The sequence below is a fragment of the Lissotriton helveticus genome, chromosome 1_2 (assembly GCF_964261635.1).
Source record: "Lissotriton helveticus chromosome 1_2, aLisHel1.1, whole genome shotgun sequence".
NCBI classification, from domain to species: domain Eukaryota; kingdom Metazoa; phylum Chordata; class Amphibia; order Caudata; family Salamandridae; genus Lissotriton; species Lissotriton helveticus.
The window spans coordinates 60,570,451-60,595,006 of record NC_136058.1 but is presented as its reverse complement, the minus strand read 5'-3'; the positions used below and the strand labels follow the sequence as shown (position 1 = coordinate 60,595,006).

At 43.4% G+C, this 24,556-nt stretch overlaps 1 protein-coding gene across 4 annotated transcripts in view; it reads left to right on the top strand.

The window, feature by feature from the left end:
* The window catches only part of SRSF11 (serine and arginine rich splicing factor 11), a 223,375-nt gene that overhangs the window by 1,265 nt on the left and 197,554 nt on the right, over positions 1–24,556 (top strand). The gene's annotated exons all lie outside the window — the stretch shown is intronic.

Sequence of the window (24,556 nt, the reverse complement as noted above, 5' to 3'; positions counted from 1 at the left end):
CTTGAAGGTTGACCTTTGATTTACTTTATTGATGTTCGTCTCGAGACGTGTGAGAAACTACATTCAAAAGCAAGGTTGGAGGAAATGTTAAACCCCTATGCGTTAGCTACACGTGCCATGTTAAGGTTCAGTATGTGTGGGCTTGTGCTATGGAAGGCAGATGTTTAGAGAGAGAAAAAACGGGTACCCAGACATTGACATTTTTGTGAGGCCGCTGAATTTAGATGAGCTACTATCAGCGAAATACTTAAAGGTGGGGACGTTTTAACCATGTTTGGAAAGGTTTGGTTGGAGTGGTGTTAAGTGATTTAAAAAACATGTTTTATGTGTTTTGCTTTATAAAGGTTTTTTTTCCATTAGTGCATTTTTGTGGGCAGGAATGTTTATTAAGTGTACTTTTATTGTCTGTGTGTTTAGTCTATATGTTGTGCTACTTGTCATTGAGAGCTCACGTATGTTGAGAGAGAACAGTTGTACACCCATGCCCTTATCCACCCACGCTAGTATTTTACAAGCAATCCCTGGCATATTATTCCTCAGTCCGGGCAGTAGTAATGATTTCATGTATTGCACTCTGCTTTAGGTCTGCTTACCTGTCGGAGATGATCTTGACTTGTTTCGGCAGTGCTGCAGACTTGGCTTATGTTATGTATTATAATTGCATATATGTAGCGCCTACTACCCCTGACAAAGCGCTTTTTTGGTGGGTAGCACGCTACTCCCGAACCCTTAAAGTATTAGTGGTGAAATAGTATTGTAAAATATGAAAGTAAATTGAGTGGTGGATATGTTAGTCAGTTATTTGGATTCCGAAGGATAGTGGAGCTATTAAGAGGGAAAAGGTTTGAATTTATATAGCGCTTGTTACTCCGAATGAGGTGTTGAAGCGCTTTTTTTGGCAAGTAGTACGGTACTTCGGAACCTGTAAAGGATTGGTCAGGCCTAAATAATCCACTCGCCAACTTGCAATGTCGAGTGAGATTTTAGCAGGTCGAGCTATTTTTAGCATTTACTCAACCTTGCTGGCGAGTTAATTAACACTGGATGGAACAGGTGTGCTGTTCATTCAGAAAGTGAATGAGCAATGAAGAGGCCTTTACATTTTGTTTTTGTCTTTACACATTTGCTGTCTGTTCAGGGACAGAGGTCAAATGTCAGTTTCTCTTTTTACTAAATGTTGCTTATCTGTTCCTGGAAAATGTATTTTACTTTTCTTTCTCTTTTTAGTTAGTGCTTTTTGTCAAGTGAGTTATCTGACAATAATTGTGAAACTAAAATCTGTATAATGTCAGATTTTTTTCTACCACAATATTTAAACAGCTTGTAATGGAATAGTACAGTTATTTCAAAATGTATCAGGAATTCTGATAGCTTTTTTTTTGTAATTCAGAAGTGTGATGCACGCAAAGATTTACATAGGAGCAAAACAAATCACAACAAATTTACTTGGTGATGTGCAAATGACCAATATTTGCAGATACTCAATTTCCAGACATAGTACACTATATAGTTTTAAAACAACATGTCAGTGGGAAATTCTGTGGGCATTTCAATGTAAAATCTGCTGATTGCAAATTACAGTGTGCTGCTACTTAATGCTTTAGTTATGTATTTATTAGAAATTACAAATTTTAAACATGAGTTCAGAAGCATTTCTGCCCCTGCACTGATGACAATCAAAAGTTTAGTCTTAAACCAAACAAGAGTTTTCTGTACAGTAGACATACTAACTGTGCGTATTTGAAGGTGCTCTCATATGTGATAAAGAAGAAAATGACGCCCCAATGAATGAAATACTTGCCCAGGATCGCATATTTTGAAATGAGTTGATGGGTCAAGAGCATTATAATTAGGTCGAGTAGATTTTTTAAGTCACTATACTTGCATGTCTAGAAACAATTTTGGGGTTTTTCAAGGCCTGTTAGTGGTTAAATAGAATAGTGCAATATGAAAGTAATTTGAGTGGTGGATATGTTAGTCAGTAAATTGGATTGAGAAGGGATAGAAGAGGGGAAAATGTTTGCATTTATATAGTGCTTGCCGCCCCTCATGAGATGTTGAAGTGCTTTTTGGGGACTAGCACATTACTCCAAAACCCATAAAGGATTAGTGGTGAATTATTATAGTGAAAAATGACATTAATTAGAGAGGTGGACATGTTAGTCTGTTGTTTGGATTGCAAGGTTAGTAGAGGAATAGAAGAGGGAAGGATTTAGACATTTGTTTGTGGGTTTTTGTTTTGGAGGTCATAGCAGTAGTAGGAGGATTCGGATGAGTAAAAGGGATGTGGAGGGGGAAGAGTCAAAAGGAAGGGTTTGTAAAGGCTTGTTTTGGGAGGTCAGCATAGTAGAAGAGGTATGAGATGATGCAAGGGAAAAGTCTAGAAAGGGTTATTTCGGGGATCATAGTGGTATGGGGTTTGGGATGAATGAGAATGGAGATAAAGGATATATTGATAGAGGTATAGGGTGAGAAGTAGGGTACTGCATTGGATATGCTGAATTATGAGAAAAAGTAATAAACATATAGAGCCATAAGCACATGGAAGGTATCTAGATGCATAAAGAAAGTATATGTAGACTTAAGATGCATTAAATAAACTCCAGATTTCAAATGATGTACATAAAATAAAAATATATGTAATTTCTTTTATTTTTTATATATATAATAATTTTTTTGTAATTCAATAGTGAAGCAATTGTAGATAGTTATGATAAAAGATGTACTTGTTTATGCAGTCACTTATATACATGTTAAATACATAGAATAATGTAACTCAGTAATATGTACATTTGTTTCGCATAACTAATTAATATCTATTTTTTTAAACATAATTATTCTACATGTTTTTATAAAGCAATACTCACATATAGGTACATAACTATAGTACAAATCAATGCTTATGTACAGAGGGATATGCTGTATATTTATTTTTGCACAGGGTGCTTATGTGGGGGAAGAGCCAATTTTTGAGTAGTTTTCTGGGGATAATGTGGTTATCTGTGGATCTTATGTTGGGTGGTAAAGAGTTCCATAGTTTGGCTGCTTGAACAGAGAAGGGTGTGCTGACCATGTTTTTTTCTTGTATCTTGAGATTGTGAGGCAAGGTGCCACTCATGAGCGGCAATTCCTATGTTGAATGTGCTTGGTGATTTTATTCTTGATGGAGAGTGGTCCCGTTCCATATATCGCTTTGTGGGTGATATAAAGCAGCTTGAAAGTGTATCTTCTGGCAACAGGTAACCAATGCAGGGGAGATGTGGTCTTGCGGTTTTATATGTATGAGTAGTCTGTCAGCCGAGTTCTGAATCCATTGTAGTCCTTTCATGAGTGTTAAAGGTGATTGTGGTAGAGGCTTTTGACGTAATTAAGTTTGGACAGAACAAGGGAGATGGCAGGCTGGGCCTTGTGTGGAAATCCCAAATGGGGGAAGAATTGTTGCAGAGTTTTTATAGTAACAAAGCTTGATCTTGCTAGTTTGTCCACTTGGGCATTAATTTTTTTTAAAAACAAATTGTATTGCCTTTTAGATGTCAAATAACATGTTCCTTAGAGCGTCAAGGTACAGAGGATGTGACCATGCAGTATACTGTGTCTGATACATTTAGTCCATAGTTACCATTACTTGATCTCCTATGTATACGGCATCTAGATTGATCACCATGCCTTCTCTTTCCAGTGTACCACATATGCAAAGTATACCCCCCTCATCTTCCCCCCAACAATAAGGCAACAAACCAAAACGTTCCTCACCCCCCCTCCCCGCACTGCTGTCTCCCCTCAATTATTGTTCAGCTCAGTCAGTAGGCTCTCTGGCATTTCCATGAAAACCGACGTTGTGCCGGGACCTTCCTTTGTGACCCCCTTCTTCACCCATGTGCGCGGTATTGTGTAACGCTCCCGTTCTCCTGTCTCTACTGGGGTATGCTGCCATAGTCTGATCCCTGGGGGTGCTCTACATGCTGAACCCTCTCTGGGGTGGAAGACTGAGTCCCTGCCAATTCCTGTTAAGTCCGCTACCAGCCCTTCCCATGCCTGTTCCTGCTTTCCCACTCCCCGCTTTGCATTCCGAAGTAGGACCCTACCCTCGCAGCACACCCATTTCATCGCGTTTCCATCTGAGGTTACTGGGGCCCCCTGGTTTCTTCCAGCTACTGGTTATTTCTAGTTTGTCCAGAATAAATGCCAGATCTTGAAATCTGGCTGTGGTTTTGGTTTTAGCAGAGTGTGGAAATAAGTTGAGCAGTACATGGGCAGGCGTGCAGGGGACCACCCTCTCCATCACCCTCGCTGTCACTTGTTACCTCCTGCCAATAGTGTGTTAATGAGGCAAAGCTCCACATCATATGTATAAAGGTCGCCCCCTGATCTTGACACCTAGCGTCCGCGCCGTCAAAATATCGGTTGATACGTTCTGGGGTTAAATAGGCTTGATGGAGTATATAAAAGCTGATCAGGCTAAACTGGGCATTCCGACATACTTTGGCAGTGCGCTATAAGACATTGTCCCAGTCCTTGTCATCTAGCGGCCTGCCAATATCGTCCCCCCATTTGTGCCCTAATCTGTCCAGTGGTTCTGTGGAGTCCCGTCCTACGGCTCTATAGAGGCAAGCCACAGCCAATGGTTCCACCCGCCAAACTCATATTCACATGTGTAGTGTTGAGGCGGTTCCGTTGACCCCACGCCCCAGTGTCTTCCTATCGACCCCACGCCCCAGTGTCTTCCTATCGCTCCAGAGACCACCCCATATAAGAGAAAATGACCCTGTGGTATGTCCCAGCCAGTACTAAAGTACTCAAAGGAGAGGAGCTCCCCGTCTCGGATAAGATCCCCAACCGTTGTTACTCCGGCATCAACCCAGCCGTCGAGGCCCTGCCATTGTCCTCGGTGGGGAAGGGCTTCAAACAACGACAGGGTCAATTCCGGGGAATATGGGCGCTTTGTTTTGGTTTTCTGTAGGCATCTGCCCCAGCAACGGTGTATCACTTTATGTAAATTACTGCCGATTTGTTGAGGCCTGACCGTCCTTAGCAGGGTTAGAAACACAGCGGTCCTCTCCGGAGCGAACTGATGCACCTCCCTGTCTGGTTCTCTGCTTCCCGCTACCCATTGTGTGAACCTTTGTAGTTGTTATGCTAAGTAGTAGGCCTCCATGTTGGGCATCGCCATTCCGCCCCCAGTCTGGGCCTCTTCAATGTATTAAGGGCTACCCTTCTGCGTACTGCCCCCCATATAAATGCCGACATGCAGGTGTCCAGCTCTTGGAACCAGGCTGCCGAGATCCAAATCGGCAGCGTTACAAAAAAATAGAGCAGCCAAGGGAGAGCCACCATTTTAAGTAGTGAGAAGCGACCCATCATCGAGAAGGGAAGTCTTCCCCAGAAGGTCACAGTGTCTTTAAGCGAGCGGAGCGCTCTCCCTATATTACCCTACCTCACGTCCTCCACAGTGCAGAAAATGTGGACTCCCAGGTAGCGGAAGCAGTGGGGCTCCCATCTCGGGTTCCCCAGACTCAGCGGAGGCCTCGCGTCACTCACCAAAGGGAATAATTTGGATTTCAGCCAATTCACTCGCAGCCCTGATAACGAGCCAAAGCGCTCAATCATAGCCTTTGCTCCCGGCAGGTCATCCTCTGCATCATTTATAAATAGGAGATCATCGGCGTATAGCGCCCCTTGGTGCCGATTCTCACCCACCTGGATTCCCCGGTACGCTCCTCAGGACCTCGCTATACAGGCTAATGGTTCCATTGCCAAGGCAAATAGCAGTGGGGACAGTGGGCATCACTGGTGTGTCCCCCTCTCCACCTGATACTCTGCCGATATTGTGCGTCCAGTGGGGACCCTCGCCACCGAACCGTATATAGATGCCGCACCCAGCGTATAAATCCCATTCCTACGCCCATTCTGAATAGGACTGCATACAAGAACCCCCATTAGAGGCTATCAAACGCCTTTTCGATGTCCATGGCAAACACCGCCGCTCTCTGTTCCACCTTTGTCCCGAGTTCAATGATGAATAATAATCAGCAAATATTTAAGGTTGTATCCCGGCGAGGTATAAAGCCTGCCTGGTCTTGGTGTACCAGAGGTACTCTATAAGGGAGTAGGCGAGTCGCCAGTATTTTACTTAGTTAATAGAGGTAAATAAATGCAATTGCAATACTTGAGTTTAATGAGACCACATATATCTTACAAATCATTTGTATTCTATCACATAAGTGACTGTCTTTTCATAAACTACCTTTGAAAGTATGGTAAAGCTGTGGTGCAATCATTTATATATCAGATCAATGCCCTTGTGCCAAGTGCTATACCTGCAGTAATTTCTGGCTTATCTGCAGACAGCACTGTGTGTGTGCTGAGCCATGAAAGCTCATGCTTATTAAGGAGAAAAGAAAAACTACAATTCCGAGAGGTCAGTGTGCGGCTAGCACTTCTCCTACAGAAAATTAACAGATTATACCAGTCAGCTATCAAAAAAGAAAAGATACTATTCAGACAAAATTCAAAATGCTAAATGTGCAAATAAAGAATTCTATAAAATACTCAATACATTTCGTAAACCAAATTGCCTACAAGCTCATCCCGTAACTCCAGATTTCATAGACAAACTGGCAAACCCTTAAATGGCCAAAGCAGACACGTACGATTCATACTTAAATCAAGAACAAAGCACCAGCACTGACCCTTTTACAAAACAACAATCCACGAATACTCTAACTCAGCCTTTACGTTCCTTCCCCAAAAAAATGTCACACAATGAACTTATGGATATAGTCAAAGCAAGCAGGCTTACAGGAAGCCGTTCTGACCCGTGTCCGTAGCAAACCTTCAAGAAAATTATTTTAACAACCTCTGCTATGGTACCACTACACTAAGAAGAATCATCAACCACTTAACTACTGGACTATTTCCAGAACTCACAAAGTTATACATACGCCCATTACTGAAGAAAACAAACTTGGACCGGCTGAACCCCGACAACTATAGACCGATTACAAATGGACCTTTCCTGGGAAAACTGACAGAAAGGGCAACGTACGCCTTGACGTCACAACTCATTGAAGAGAATGCCATACTTTCAGACTTGCAACCGGGAGACCGTGCAGGAAAAGGGTCATAATCTCTCCCCTTGCCATCTGGGTTGACCTGAAGAACACAGTTGACCGCAACGTGGTTGCTGTGCTACTTTGCTTGTACCTCTCGGCTGCCTTTGACATGGTTGACCATGACACTGATACAAAGACTTTATGAAGCCAGCATAGATGAGACGGCTCTAGACTGGATCGCATTCTACCTTTGCAACAGAACTAATGTCATCCATACCCCACCTTTCTCGTCCATTCCTTACTCCACAAAAACAGGGGTCCCTCAAGGCTCTATCGTTTTGCCAATGCTTTCCCACATCTAAAAGAAGTCATTACCGCCACTGATCAACCAATTGCTCCTCAGATGCTAGAACAATGCAGATGACACGCAAATAGTTCTTCAACTGTAATGCGCCAAAGACAACGCAAACTCGCCAATTTTCAGTTGTCTCAGAGCCGTTGATTACCGGTTGACGTGGAGCCATCTCAAATGAAATACTTCCAAAACAGAAATACTCATGTGGCGATTGGAGACAATATGACCCACTTGTCACCTGGCCTGATGATCTGGGAACACCGCCTAAGGTGTTGAAGGAAGTAAGAAACCTCAGAATGACCATGGACTCCAAGCTATATATGAATGCCCAAGTGGTAGTGGAGGGGGAGCATTGCGTGCGGAGGGACGACACTCAGGCAGCTGTGGATTCTGAGGAAATCTCCTGGCCAGAGATATCGAGTAGGAGACATCATTAAGTTGGCGGAGCGTAGCGGGGTGCACCTCACTCAGACCCTGTGGAGCTCTCCTGGCCATAGGTATCGAGTGGGGGACAATAACAATTTGGTGGTACATTGCAGAGTGGCATAGGAAGAGCAGCGAGGGGGTGGAGTTGACACCTACCTGGTATGCACATAGCACAATACCTAACCTGGGAGTCAGGGGCAGAAAGAGAGGTGCACGGTTTATAGGGCTGGCCTCCAAACCATTGCAGGCCTATCCCGGTGATCGGCGCATTAGGGGCAGAGTGTACCCACCTCGGTGGCATCATGGGTTGGATCACTAAGAGACGCGACACTGAGCATCCGGAGTCAATGAGTGAAGTAACTGGGGACCCGCGTTCACGCACGGCGTCCAGGACCAATGGGGCAACGCCCAAAGGAGAGCTTCCACTTCATGACATCCTGCAGGCCATTGAAAAATAACAGTCGGCAGTAGAGACAAAAATTGACACAATCCGAGAGGACCTGGGTCTCCTACAGGCGGATCACAGAAAATTGGCTGATCGAGTCACAACAGTAAAGGAGGAGGTTGAAGGCCTGAGGCCACCGATAACTGCGACCGCACGCACAGTCCAAAGACAAAGAAAAAGGGTCTTGGTCCTCTAACAGTGTGCAGAAGACGCAGAAAACAGGGCCCGCCGAAATAACAGGGTCACAGGTCTGCGTGAAAAAGGCGAAGGAAATGATATGGTGGCATATCTTGAGCGCTGGCCGTGCACATCCGTGGTGGAAGAAGGCCTCTCAAAGTTGCTGTTGGATGGTGTGTATGTGTGATGTGTGTATTAAAAGGCTCTCACTGAAGAATTATTGTTAGTTGTCATGTAATGGATGTGGAGTAATAATTAGTAAGTGGTTCCACTTGGCTATGTGGTACTGTGAGTAGGCTATGGGTGCCTGGTGGCTGTAGCAGACCGGAATGGCATCAACAGTGATTTTGAATGAATGATGTTGGTGACCTGATGTGCAAGGGTGCAGCATTGAGTTGCAAGCAAGCAGTTGAGTGTTGTTTTAGGGTGTAAAAAATGGCAGCGGTGAAGTGCATGGTCATCGACCAGTGGAGTTTTGAATGAGTGGTTAGTAATAATGCATAAGAAGGGGCTGAGGTGTGTTGTAACTAGATTGTTGTGAGTGAGTGAAGATCACAACGAAGATTCCATAGTCCAATTTTGATTCAAATGACTGGGAAGGGTGTGCAGTGCACTAGTTTAAATGACAAGTGTTTTAAGTGAGTGATCATTTTACTGGTTATGGGAAGTTGATAGTGGGTTTGTTTGCGCTGCAGGATCGCCGTGAGAGCACTGTGAGAGAACCATGGAGCTAGAGCATTGTGCTTACTGGAAAGGGGTGGTTGAGAAAAAATAATGGAGCGCTGTGGATACACAAGGATGATGTGGTGTTAATAGTAAAGGGTGCTGGCTGAAAACGTTGCAGAAAAGGAGTACAACGTTGCCATAGTTTGTACACAGGGCACGTCTTCTCTGGCCCCAGGCTTTAACAAACCTGTGTATTTTGGGAGCTGTAGTCTTGATTCGGTTCACTTTAATGAACTGAGTTTTAAAACTTTGATTTATTTTGTAACTGAAAGCAAAGAACATTCACCATAGAAGTCATTGACGACACATTGGTTGTTACAAGAAAATATTATTCTGGTTTTGTACTTTATTATGCAGCGCTGCCTGCATGTACAGCAGCTGCACACATAAACATAATCAGCAGGCTGACTCTTGCTGGTGCTTAGAAGTAGTTACTTCGTGTTTACTAGTACTGAAAGCTACCCGGTTCACAGTTTATGCCAAGGTTTTTATTAGAACTATGTTCTTGTCCCTCTTGTAGAATTAAAACATATTTTTAGGTCTCGCCTGGCGTTGGAGCGTGCATGCTCTCCTTGCCTGCGAGAGCTATAGTCATCAAGGCAGTTTCAAGAAGGGGACTCGTAGCCCCGCCCCTCATTTTCATTGCGTAGCTCCAGCGTTTGTTAAACGCTGGCTTCCCATTGAAAAGGGTGGTTTTCGGTTGCCGCCCTTTCGCCTTTTTGGGCGGCCCTGAAGGACTCGGTTGCCTGTATTACGGCTGTCGTGATGAAGTTTCTTATCAGAAGCTTCGTCATGCTGCCTTGCACTTGCTAGTCCAGCTCTCTCATTGGGCGTCCTCCCTGACGGACATACATCGGACTCTGCCAAGAAATGTAAACGCCGGTCTGGGTTGGGGACGTGGCCTCCTCCACTCCCTCCTATCTCGCGTACAGATGGGAAGTTGGTTTTGCCTGGTTAAATAAGCCCTTTACAGTATCAGTATGTTACTGGGCCGAGGTCACACCACCGCGGGATGGTCTGCCGTTCCTCTAAGTCGTGAAACTTCAGAGTCTTTGGTGCGTAAGCTTTTCGCGCATGCGTATAACACTTTTATCAACTATTCGAGGACGAGTTCGAATAGTAAATAGATTTGAGAGATGTAGATACGTTGTGCATGCGGCGGCGGTTGGGCTTGTTTGACTAGTTTGGGAGTCCCTGCAGAATGTCAGTTTGGGTCCCTCCAAGGAGGATGACCATGGGGCTGTTCACACCCATTGGCGCTGGAATGCGAGGTGCGGGCTGCTGCAGCCATGGTGGTCCGGGCGCAGGGGCAGCTGCTCCACGAGTATGCATGTCAAACATAGACTACAAATAAGGAAAAAAATACACTGAAAAATAGTAAGCCGAACACCCCATGTAGATAACTTATCAATCTTACTCATATTTCAACCTGTGGCTATCGTAGGATTCAGGGGGCTTTGCTATTCAAAGTGCCTTGTTGCTTTTGGCTTTCTTTAGCTCAAGGCGCTCGACTTTAGTGTTGCAAGGACTCAGAAGCTCTTTTGTTCAACTGCAAGTGAAGAACTCATAGGCATCCCGAATACTAGAGTGCCTAGAAGTGCTAAAGTTAGTAGTCTTATAAATTAAAAGGCGCGTGCCTCGCAATTCCGGGCCCCTTTACCTTTCCTATTTTGTTTGCCTGTTTATTATACTATGTAATACTTACTTTCTAGACGCCAGCAGCTAATACTAGTAATGCGTAAATAGGCCTTAAATACCAATGTAAGGTTAAGTAATCTGTTCTTGTACGTTGTAGTAACCGACGTCACTGTACCTGCGTCATAGGATATTGACTTTGTTATTATGCGTACTCTGTACCACCTTGCCTTATCCAGTGCCTAGATGGAAAAAATGCTGCTGTTCTGGGCGCATCTGCCAGGTCGGGCTGCTCAGTGGACTAATGCTTCCACTTAGGGTCCTGTGTTTGTACTCATGAGTCACAGGTTAAAATCCCAGCGCGTCCACTCCGCCTTTCATCCATCTCAGGTCGATAAAATGAGTCCCATTGAGTTGGATAGCAATAAAGATCTGTTATTCAGCACCAAGATGCCCACGGGTGAACTTGCGCTTTCCAAATAAATTTTTCTATTATTTGCACCTGTCTTTGTCTTCCGAAGTGCAGAACCGTCTTCCTTCGACGTACCGAGCACATGGATGCTTCACTGCTGTTAGTATTTTGAGGCTTTTGACTGCGCCTTAACTTTAACATTATAAGTGCTTGGAGACGCTTGACTGCTTATTTTGAGTACTTGGAGGCACTAGACTATGGAGTGCTTTGTTGACAATATCTGTTATTATTATTTCAGAATGGTACTTGAGGGTGCTCCATCATATAGACACGGATCCAGACAGGACACAGATATTAATACACTTTCCAAGCCCCACCCCACCCTAAGAAGGGCACATGGGCCTACTCTTGGCGCAGCGGCCATCGCCTTCCCTTCCGTGGTGGATGTGCGAGGTAAGGTGTTGCAGCTGTAGGCTCTTCTGGGGTTTAGGAGTGCACGGGGCACTCGACCGTCTGCCTGCTCTGAGAACTTGTATCAGGAGGACTCAAAGGCATCGAGTGGACCGGGGGTGTCCTCCTGAGATGGAGACATTGTCATTTACAACGCCAATAGCTCTAACTTAAGCAAATGCGAGACCTATTGCATTTTCAATGCTTGTTGTATATTGTGATGGACTTGTGTAAAGGCAGTTGAGGGAGAGAATGAAGCACTGCGTGACAGTAGTCTGCTCATGCAGTGGCCCTCGGGTCTGATTTATCGCGGCCGTTTTTTTACCGGCATGACCAGTATTTTAATGCCTCAGCCGGTACAAAAAATAAGAATCATGCAGATTGGGTATTTTTCCCCCTGCACGTATATACTTCAGTAGAGTAAATGTGAGAAACACTAAACTGCTTTAACGATCCCCGAGTGATAGTTAAACAGTGGTAAAAATAAATACAGACAATTTGATGTATGTAAGAATCATGTCTGGGCCGTTGCATAATGTTAAAAGGTTAAATGGCTGATATTTTTCTCTGGGAAACGTGGGAATCCTATTCCAAACTCTGTTGTCCGTAACAAAGCTCCATAATATTATTAGCTCTATCAAGTGTTGTAGCATTTAGGAGAAATACGCCTTCACACCGTCTCACCAAAAGTATTTTTCACCCTCAATCCAGGAAATTTGAGGCCAAAACATTAAAGTGCCATGTCCCATTGGTAAACTTACGTTTGAAGCGGGGATCCCACATGTCTCCACAAACAACTAGCCTGCAAATCCAGAGGAGATGGATCCCTCAAAATAAAGAGATTTGTGCTTCTCGAGGAAAGCAAGACTTGCTATGTGGGTTCCTGCCTCTCCAAAAGCGCCTCACTGACCTAAATGGGAGCCTACTTTTCCACCTTTCCATACCAACGAACTGGATGGATGGCTTCCGTCATAGAGGACGTGTGGAGAGGTGAGGGACCTCAGGCCCTCCTAACCCACACTAAATACATCCATTTTGAGAAATTCTTCGTCCTTCACCCTACTCCAGCATTGCATCAGCTGTTCACTGGGTGCTTGGACCTCTAAACCCCCCGCCCCACCCCCTTTCACGGCCAGACTCTCTGCAGTGCAGCTTTACACCATCGAAGTTGAGGCGCAGGCAAACAGCTGACCTCACAGGAAGGTATGCACAAGTGACAATTTTGGAAATTATATAATCCTTTTTAGGTCTCACTAGAGTCAGCTCATGCGCTGGTTTGGCAAAACATTTAGTAACTGGCTTTTTGAAGTGCTACCAAAGGCTTTCTCCAGCGTCTGGTTACAAGTGCGTTCTGTGGTGTGGGAGAAGCAGAGCGAGGAAAAGCAGATAGCGGCGCAGCGAAAATAAAAGTAATCACGGCTGTAAGGGTGCCCGCGAGAGCACCCTTACAGCCATGATTACTTTTATTTTCGCGGCGCCGCCATCTGCTTTTCCTCGCTCTGCTTCTCCCACACCACAGAACACGATCCCCTTTAACGGCCGCGCGGCACGTTACTTTTATGGCTGCGCTTGTTTAAATAGCATTGTCCTGCCTTTCAGTGACTCACAAAGCACTTCCAATAGGGCATTTCCGAGGCCCAGCTTTATCTTTAATTACGGCGGTGCGCCTTCCTATGTTTTATTTGTTAGTACCTAGAGAGTTTCTACTATATGTGCTCAGGATATAAATACAATTAAGTTTTTTATCTTTCTTCATACATTTATTTCTTTCCTCTACTTGTAGAGCGCAACATTCATCCCAGAGCGATTTCACAGCGCTAAAATACATAAGCCCTTATTAGCAATGGTTGGAGCTTGAAAGGTAGCTTTCATGGGTTGAGGTGCTACTGCAGAGATCTGCAGGCCGCTAGAGGTTAGAAACACAAATCTCAGAATGTGGGGTGGGCGTTATTACATTTGTTCAATTGACCATTTGCTCTTCTCAGACAGCCAGCCCTTTGAGTGACTCCAGCCTTAGGGGAACATGTGGGCTGTTGTAGCACACACTTATGCTTCTCTCTCCAGCATTGACCCAGGAAACTCTACAGTCAATTTTTAAACCCAGAAAGTCTTCTGTGGCTCAGCTGCTAGCATATGGAACATCACCGAAGAGTTCAGACTTTGCAGTCATACCACTCTTTCAACAAGCATTGGCATAGCCAATAGGGCTCGCCTTTGGGACCTCATAAGTGTTTAGCCATGCAACAGTTGATGTTGTTGCACCAAGGATATTGTGCTGCATTACTAAATACTTATAGGGTCCCAAAATCGAGACCTATTGGCTATGCCAATGCTTGTTAAATGCATGGAGCCATTACATTCCTGAACATGCAACACTAATACAAACTGATGAGGCGAGTACCATGCCATTGACAACTGTCTCAAAAGTACCAGGCCAGCAACATATCCTTGCGTTCAAAGGGACACCAGTCATTTTCCTCACTATTTGGGGTGCAATAATAGGTCAAAGCGTTTTCAAAATTCCCTTTAAACACCCCTCCCCCCAATGTTTTTCATAGATTCCTATAGCCCGTCATAGATCTGCAACTTTAAAAAAAAAAAAAAGTATTTTCATTCCAGTTGCTTAGTGTGTATTTTCACAAGTAGCCTGTAAGAGACCAACATGGTTGGGCATTTGCACTATTGCCCGATTTACTGAATCACTTTCTGTCCACATGATGCGAAACAATTTCTGTGGACTGAAGTAAATTTGTCATTGATGTCCTGTTAAAGAAAAAAGGTTAAGATTGGGAATATACAGTATTAAAATAAACAATGTCTAATCCGTTTACGTATTGAACAAGAAAGGGTCTTATGAATTTTTAAATGTTAGATGTGGGCCATCTCCATGCACTTTACAGTTCATTGCTAGCAAACTACTAAAGCTATCAGAAGGTTTCAGTCTATTTTTAAATGCAATTTCATTATTAGCAGACAAGTGATGAAATGCACACCCTTTGATTGTTTGCTGAATAGTTTCTGCAGTTTTCTACCATTCAAATTGAATTACCATGTTTAAATTGGGTGGCAGTGACAAAAAAGATAAGTATTTGTACATACAGTTTGTGAAAGGCAGGCCATAAACTCCTCTATTTATGCTAACATGCTAATTTTGTTTTGTGTAATTTTTCGAGAGCAATACCACTCTATCAGTTCAGTTGAAAACTAATTCCATATATTCAATAACTACTTAAAAAAGTAAAAATTCTAAAGTTTGAGTATCCCAAAATCTGCTTTTCATTGTGCCAAGTATCCTGTTACGGAATTAGCACGTGTTGAAATTGCATAGCAACCTTTGTCATTCTGGCCGGTGTCCTATATAAATACCAAATACGCATCCTGTTGTTTAAATCTTTTTTCAAGTCTAATTTTCATGTAGGCTTCTTCGTAAAATGATATCCAACTTTCTTTCTTCCGCCTGAAAATTCGAAATTGCACTCCTTTTTTACCACCATCTGGTGAATACTAAAGGGGTAAGAGTTTGCGGTCTTGTAGCAGTTTGGAGTCACAAGAAGGCGCACTAGGTAAAATTGACATACATTTTACATGGCTCAAGTTAATGCAATTTTGCTGCTTCAGAGACCTGAAAGAAGATATATAAGAACTGTGGAATGTTGAGAGCTCTATTGAAGACAATGAAGCAGCAGCAGCCTATATGGAACTGGTATAGGCCCGCTGCATTCAACATTTCAATACCCTAATGCACAGCCTCTGCCTTTCTCTTTCCCCTGCTTCTAGAAAATATATTAATTAGGCAGAGGAAAAAGAAAGGCAGAGACTATGCAGGACACACAGCCTTCAACCTTCACTTCTCCTGTAGCTCAATGGTACTAGGGCTTCAGATAGAGGGTGGGGTGAATGCTGCTCAGATCCTGGGTGGACCTGGCTTGGCTGAACTACAAAAGCAGTTCAACCAAGCCAGGCAGGGAGAACCAGGGGTTGACTTAAGCCACTTTTCACAGCTCTTGCAGTGAAAGTTCAAAAGCTGCCTTACAGCCATGGCACTGTGCACTGTTGTTTAGTTGTGGAACATTCACATCAACAGCTGTGAACAAAGACTCCGGAGACTATGGGATTTCAGTCCCCTTAAGCGCCGCGAGGCCTTTATTTTTAGTAATTAGACTATTCTGCCCTGTTACAGGCCCTTGCCTTTGGGTCGGGCCTTTACTGGCTGTTATAGCCCACTACAGCTGGCAATAAAGCTATAGTATTCCCACTTGATTGAATAACACCCATTTTATCATCTTCTTAAGTACGATGAGACATCGTACTTCAGTAATCAATTTCCAGAGGACCAACTTATTGTTGGAAGTCTGCGAATAGAGTAAAGACAAAGGCTATTTTAAACACTTTCCCTACTTGATTTTTGGGATGTTTAATATCTTTCCCACTGTGACCTATTTATTTCTCTGCAACAGAACATTTCAACAAGAGGTGTAGTACGTTTATGCAATGTTATGCGGTGTCGGAAGCTAGCTCTGTATATTCTATACTAAAATGAGGTATAGGTCCAGCGTAACCCCAAAGGTAGGCAGAGGTAAAAGTAGATAGCGCCTTACTCTCTATTTGTGGTAGTGTGGGCGAGCAGTAAGGCTTTATCAGAGGGTAGTGTTAAGCATTAGTTGTACACACTCAATCAGCAAATTATGTCACACGCTCGAAGACTGAACTCAGACCAATTTTGTTTGTATAAAAATATTAGTAAGTTCTTTTATTTCTAGAACAAAGCCAAGCCTGGCATAGGTAAGTTTAATAAATGCTGTGCAAAATCTTATGCAGTCTTTTACAATTGAATGCAAGTTCAAATGCAATTGGTTGAAATACAGTTGAGTCAAAATTACTTTTCAAATTACTTCTCAGTTACTTTTCAGATTACTTTTTAAGTTACTCTTTTTACTCAGTATGATATGACTAGATATCTCACACAGACATTTCCTAGAAAAAAGGTAAGTAAAATCAGTTTTGTTCAGTTGTAGTTTTTTAGGTTTTCATACAACTCTGCTCCACACTAAAAACAATTTTCAAGGGAAATCAGTCAATGTATTCCTATGGAGAGAATGAAGTTATTGGTTAATAGGGAAGTACTCAGCCTTTGGGGTTGAGTTTCTGAGGTTAGGACAAGGGTTCCCCCAGGGTCGAGGATGCACTCTCAATGCACCCTTAGCGGCACTAGGGCGGCCGGGTGCCGAGGCCTAATGTTATCCAATGGGCGATAGGGGGCTTCCGGTTGGTGGCTGCTCACGAGCAGGCCTCAGGGTTGTGGGAGCAAAGCTCCTGGTGTTTGGCTCAGGGCAAAGGGTGATCTGAGTTCGCACCCAAAGTACACCCGCAGTGGCACTGGGGCAGCTGGGTGCAGAGTGCTGTTTTTTGGCATCTGGTGCCCTGTTGATTTGAATAGGGATTCTCCGGTTTCAACAAAGACTGCAGGCTCGTGGACGAAGATCTTCTGGAGGTGACTACCGGTTGGCGAGGTAAGTTGGGATACTGGGACACTGTCGGTTGGGCCACCCAAGGCCGTGGGACTTCGGGTGCAGGGGTGTCTTCAGGCGTCTGGTTTTCTTACCAGCTCCGGTAGCGGTCAGGGGGATCGAGGGTTGAGGCAGGTCAGAGATTACCAGATCTCAGGCCAGGATCGCCGTTGAGACCTCGTGGTGTTGGGCCACTCTAACTCTGGCAGTGGGCGTCGGGTGCAGAGTGGTGCAGACTCACGGATTTGGCCGGAGCCAGAGTCTGTGGGTAAAAAAATTCTGTGCTCACGGGAGACAGTCTTTTCTGTGGAAGGCAGGGCAGGTCCTCTGGTTCTTGAGGTTGCTGGCTGCAGGACACGGGGATTTTGCTTCTGCAGGTTCGAGGTGGGGACAGGCCGGTAGGGCTGAGGCAAAGTAAGTGGGCGTCGTCCTCCTCTTACTTTAACAGGGCTTCTTCGGTCCTTTTTCTGCTTAGTCTGTTCTTGTTTGAGGAGGTAAGGTTCAGGGGGGCCCTAAATACTAGATTAAGGGGTTTACAGGTAGGTAAAGATTGGGACCAATGGACCCCTACCATGGGTTGGTACACTTCCTGGGGGCATCTGCCTCACTCTGGATGGCTGGGTCCTCCCATCTGCAAGATGGCGGGGACTAAGACTTGTACTTCACCTCGTTCCCCCCACCTGCGGGGTGTCGTTGGCAAAGATGGGCACACCTCCCTTGGTTTTCCTGCCAATTCTCCTTCCCAAAGTAGGTATCGGAACCGGTGGGGGCCAGTGGCATTACTGCACTTACAATGTCTAAGAATTGACTTCTGCACTGTAGGGGTACAGGGCTCATGCACCTGTACCCTCACCACTGGTATAGTGAAACCAGCTAGAGGAGTGGCTGACCTATGCCAGGGCAGTGGGTTGTAGGCATGGCACACAGGAATGTGTGCCATGTTGACTCTCCACTTTGTTCAGCACCAAAACACGCATGCTGCAAATGCAGTGTGTGTAAAGGTAGAGGGCCTCTAAGGGTTGCCAATAAGTGGTGCAGCCCTTAGAGGCCTTCCCTGGCTACAGTGCCCTTGTTAGCAGTGGTACGGGACTGACTTGTGGCCAAAGAGTGCTAATTGTGGGGTTTTTTCAATGCAGTTTGGCAGCAACCCAGGGCACACTCTGTCATAGCACATCAGTAGTTCAGCAAAAAGTGGGGGCAACCATGCAAAAAGAGGGCACTTTCTTACACATGGTAAATAAGACATTGACGCTTTGGATAAACTCAGAAAGGTGATGGGTTATGCAGATGATGATGCATTTATTATATATGCCTGTAGACAAGGACTGGTTCAGTGTGCAATTGTTAGGTTAGTTACTGAAAGAAGACATTCTTTGAGTCCATCTTAGAATGATGAGAGGAGGTAGAGAAAATGCAGTTTGATTAGAAGAGAGCTCCAGCATAGTGGATTCAGTAAGTAAAAGGGTAGAACTTTCAAAGCTGTTGTTAGTCGTTTGGCTATGGCTACGATGTAGAAAAGTGTAAGTTGCCATTGGAGATTGATCTTTGCAGAAGTTCTGGGAGGTAGTTTGGGGGAAGGGCCATGTATACATCTAAATACCACGAGTAATTGCTCATGAAGACCTCTTGTTTTTTGCAGAGCCAATTAAGTGACTATATTGAAAGCAGTGTGTCTCAGAACATTCTAAAGGGTCTTTGTGGTAACATTTATAACCAGTGGGATAAAACACTAAAGGGATACCTATTTAGATGTTGCTATAATGTTAAGTTTTGTCAAACCTAGTGAGAAGATGAATTTGAAATCTGTGTGGAATTAAATTGTTGGACAGATTTTCATAATGTTCAGTGGTTGCCACTCTGCAGATACAGGTGTTAGTTGCAGTGGTTTCCATGCCAGCTGATGTTTTGTGTACCCTGCGGTTCCAGGGTGAGGTTGTGGTTAGTTTTCCACATATATAGAAGTTGATGCGCTTAAATGTCTTTTTTTATGGAGGCATCCGAGCTTCAAAGGGGTGTTTTTACTCCCTCTTCAGAGTTTGGGGAGGCTTTCAGTGGATATTCACTTAACAGTCTTAAATTGTGCAGCTGCACATTTCAACAATGGATTTGGTTTGCACATAGCAAAACACAATTGATGAATAACCGTTTTTGTGCCCAACATATTATGTAACAAAACTATTGAAACCCTAACATAAACAAGGTATTTTTTTCTACATCTGTTAGGCCCAGGAAATTCACTGATGTGTAGCAGGACAATCTCACACTAGAAGGCCAGCCGAAGGTCTTCACTATAACTAAATAGTTGTTTTTTATTGGCCCGCCAATAATGATGTTAATAGGGGAGTGGTCCACTAATGTATTGGTTGGCAAATTATCAGAGAATAATCAGAATTATGGGCTACGTGTTTTTCAATCAAGAATAATCCAGCTTCCAAATAAAACCAAACCAAATTTTCAGTTCTGCACATTTTGAGGTTTTGGATACATGACCAACATCCATTATCAACGCTTGCACGTTGTGACATCCAATTTAAAATTGCTTGTTATTTGGGGAACAAAAAAGACAAATATTGACAGTTCTACTTTTAGTGCTCCTTTAGTGCTGGTTATGGTATTTTAATCTGGCAGTATAAAATGTAGCAATTGTCAAGCTGCATAGTTTTATGTAGATGTTGGTTTCTTCATATCCTCGAACAATAGCATCTCTAACGTTTTCTGCTCAATGATCGAAATAAACCATATATATGTACTTGGATACAGCAAAACTATTTACGCACACTGCACACCTGAGAAGTTCATGTGTGACTCTGACTTCTCGCACTCTCATTTTCTGGCCTGGCTTCCCTGCTGAGGTAATGCTGATGCTTGTTCTTCTGAATGTTTCTGCACTACTCCCCGTCTGTGGAGCAAATTAAACCATATGTTTTCCCCACCCCAACATGTATATTGATGTGAACAATCCGTTTCTCACTTGATTCTGGCTTGCTGAACTGCTCTTATAGAACTTTTCTTAGCCTACAATTGATGTACATCTCCATCCTATATAATTGGAGCGCCTAGAGAAAAATTGTCGTACAAAATCAGCTGTGCTGCCTGTCTGCCCTGAGCTTGGAGACTATTACTTACATAACCAGTCTTTGTCCAGTATTGTTAGATGAACCTAAAACATCTGGGGCTAATCTTTGAGAAAAAGCCCTGTAGGACCATACAATCAGCTGGTGCACAAAACTTCTCTGGCAAGTAATGGTATCATCAGCTGAGTCCTAAAATTTTGGAGGATTTGCCAAACAGAGGATTGTCGAAGTGCTGCAACTAGAGACTGGCTTTCAATAGATAGGGAAACTCTAGAATTGTAAGTCTTTAAAAAACTGAAATTAGGCGACTGTTTTTAGCAGCCTACACATTTGGCAGACTACTATTGACTGGTGAAAATCTGTCCCTTGCTCACTTTGCCACTGGATTCAAGCAAGCCGGGCTGAAGACGGCTGAAACGCCAGAAACCGGTCCTCGGAAGCTTGTTTCCGGTCCAGGGAAGGCATGGCTTGGCAGTTCGGGCTGGACTGTTCCCATGAGGCACAGGGTCAGACTGATTTGCATACGCCATGTCTGAACTGGAGTGGCAGAGTGGGCTAAAGAACGGTGATGGATTAAACCCAGATCTGTTGACTGGGTGTGAGTGTTTGATTGGTTCAGATGCTCCGTCCATCACCATCCCCTTTTGTACCACTTGGCGAAAATACATAGACAAGATAAGAACTACAACTTTGTGTTTTCGCCTTTTTGCGATTTTTAACATTTAAACTTTAGTTTTATTTAAAACATATTTTACATCATTTAGTTGACAATGTATGATGACTTGTTTTTCATTTTGTCATACCAGCTATTGTATCATGGTTTTAATCCTGCACAATAAAGCGTACTAATAATAATAAATTCTAATAAAAGAATTACTGGCTACAGTTAAATATCATTGATGATCTGTGTTTACTTGGCGAGGTAGTAGTGGCTGCCAATATTAAAAATGAATTGAATTTGGTTTGGGACAGCAACAGAACATCCATTTTGGAGAGAAATGTAGGAAAAGCCTTATGTTTTCTGAAGTGTTACTTTCTAATGTCTGACCAAAAATCCAAGTATGGTGCTAGTAGTTAATCTAGTGCTTGATGTGTTACCCTGTGGCTGAGACTCAAATGCTTAATAGTAGCACATAATCTTGCAGTCCAAAACTAGATCTGTCAAAACAACCAAAACTTGCATAATAATGCTGGGGTATTGACACATTATAGTAATGCATTAACATATTGTGGCTGCTTAAAAACGTCTTCATTGTGTCTCAATGTAAGCTAGACTTGCATGCCTAATATCACTTCTGACTGATTTCACTGTTTAGTAATCTGAATCATTTCACATTTATTATATTAGTACAGAAATCGGGACATCCGGGGATGAACCAGATGTGCCACAACAAGCAAAATGTCTACTGTATTCAGAAATGTTACCTCAACTTGAATTTTGCTCAAACCACCTGCTTTAGCTTATTCTTTCCAATACACACATTCATTCATGAGAACTGCGGGTTGATGTCAAAGGATATTTCTGGCACATGAGGCATGTATACAGCTTAAAACTGCATAGTGAATGGGAAAAGGAACATATGGTATGGGAAGTACATGTGACAGTTTTCTGAGATCCACTTGACAGGCTCAAAGTTGTCTTATGTCAAGTACATTCAATGCGATTGTGTGTCTCTTGATTTTTTTTATTTCAATTTACGATCTTATGTTGGTGCATCTATTCAGTTAAGCATTAAGAAGCATCTTGATAACAGTAAACGTTGTACCGCTGCATATTCTTAAGTGCACCCAAACAACCATCGAACATCAGCCTACATTGTAGAAAACAAGTATAGTAAACTAAATTACACCGTAAGGCCTAATGTTAAACATTTTAAGCACTGTGGCAGGCTGGCTCTAGAGAACAAGGAGGGAGAGACATGAAGAGAAGATTTCAAGTACCAACTTAGGCCAATAAATATTCAGATATTAGCTCCAGAACGTGTATCCATTTATATAGAAGAATGTGGTTTTCTCCATTTGTCAGACAATTCATTACCCTTCTTTCTTGGTTGATTAGATGTGTTTCGTCACATTGACTCCATGGATGCCTATGATGCCACCTCAGTTCCTCTACATATTTGTCGGCTTGAGAATATTTGAGAGAGACCATTGAGGACTGTTATGCCCCCTAATGCTTTTGCCTAGAAATGGCAGCGGCTCAATGCAGGGAGGAAAGTTCGATAAAACATATCCAAATGATAAGCTTTCCAAAATACAGGAAACATGATAGTTTCCACTTCCAGGTGCGACCAGCGTATAGCATGCCAAATTGCTGCAAACTGCTCGAGTGAGATGGACCGAGTTGCCAGATGCCCTAAAGGCAACGGGTACTCTGGTCAAGCATATAAATCTGATATAGAAAGTGAGATCTATATCAAATCTAATTAAAGCATTAAAAGTAGATAAGGACGAGAGGTTATTGAAAGGACGTTAGTTTGTTAAAAGCAGAGTTCATTGAAAGTTAGGAGTGCATTACAGATTCCTTGGAGCTCCTACGTGATCGAAAATGGGAAAGTAGCATGCCTATATGTCAAAAAAGTTTCAAGTAATGCTAGATTCAAACTAGTTCAGTTTATCTCAATAAACCATACATGGAGTAGTATGCTGGCTACCCATGTAGGCAAGCACTTCAGTAGCTGCCCATGGTAGTGTTATATACATGTTACAATGCAGTAATATAACAAACCTCGAAGAAACTGAGAAATGTATACCTGGGGAGCCCGATCTCTTATCTGAGCTATGGAGCTGCAGAGGCCACCTTTACTCATGGTTTGGTGCTGTTGCATAGAGGGGCAGTATTTGAAAGACACACTGACCAAGCTGCTCCCAATTACCAGTGGCATACCAATGCATATGAACCCGCAGTGCTTGTAGAGAGCGATCTCGAAAGGAAAGCAAGGCAAAATGAGCCATAATTAAGGGCACCAAGCTTATGAAGCGATGCATGATTATCCATTACATAAGAATGACGGGGGGCTTCAGAAACAGCCCTGGTTGAAAGACGTGATAGAATGGTCAATAGCAGAGAAAGGGCGCATGTAAGTCTCAAATACTGGAGGCAAATTAACTGAGAACGTAACTTCACCTGCAGCGATTATATTTTTCTATTTTATTTATAAATTCACTAACACTTCGGGAGTTTCCTGGCACTGAAAGAAACATTGGAACTTTAAATAGACTACAGAGAAGGAGAGAAAGTTGACAAAAATGTTTTCAATGCTCATCTAAAGGCTAGATGACCAACTTGAAGTCTGATCCTGAACAGAAGAGCGTTTTAAAGTCTGTGCCTCAGGTAGTGAATGCAGTGGCTGCCAAGTGCGCTTTTCTTCACGTGAGGCACATTGAGCAAGAGATGTAACAGCCTTATGTAGAAGCAAGGTGTGTCAATCACAAGAGTTTTTTTTTTTTAGTCGGATTTCTCTAGGTCATAAAAGATCTTGTGAGCGAACTAGGGAGCATATATTGAACGCTTTACTGGATCGGCAGCCAACAAATGGCCAGCCAAGCCTCTGAGATATGTGTTTGTACATCTTGCTGATGGTCCACACAGCTAAGCTCTGGATTCTCTGTAGCATGTTCATGTTTATGTTTATGTGTTTATTTTTGTATAGCGCATGTCTCACCGTTTGGTCTCAGAGCGCTTGCTGAATCTAAAAAGTTAGAGAGACGAGGGGCAGTTAACAGATTAAAAAAAGCCAGGTTTTAAGATTCTTGCGGAAAGTTTTGTGGTTAGGGTCAGTTCTGATAGATAATCGTAAGGAATTCCAGGTGGTGGGGCCTATTTTGAGAAACTTCTGTCCCCATTTCTGACAGTCCTGACCTTTGGGACTTTTAAAAGATGTTTATTTGATGAACGTAGAGTTCTTCCCGGGCAGTAGCCCTGGAGTTTTCTCTGGAGGTACTTTGGTCCCTGTCTGTTTATGGACTTGTGCACTAGGCAGCAGATCTTAAATTTAATGCGCTTTCTTATTGGGAGCCAGTGAAGAGTCCTTAGGCACGGAGCTGAAGGAGTGCGGGGAGGGAGGTCAAGAATCAGCCTTGCGGCAGAGTTTTGCAGGGTCTGAAGTTTAGTTAAGAGACCTTCGTTCACATCAGCCAGTAGTGCGTTCCCATAATCAAGGCGACTGATTATGAGGCCCTGGATGAGGGGTTTCCGGGAAGCGAGTGGAATCCACTTGAAGATTTTTCTAAGGCTTCGCATTTGCCCAATGCTGGTGTGAACCACTTTGTTTATGTGTTGGGACAGGGTAAGTTT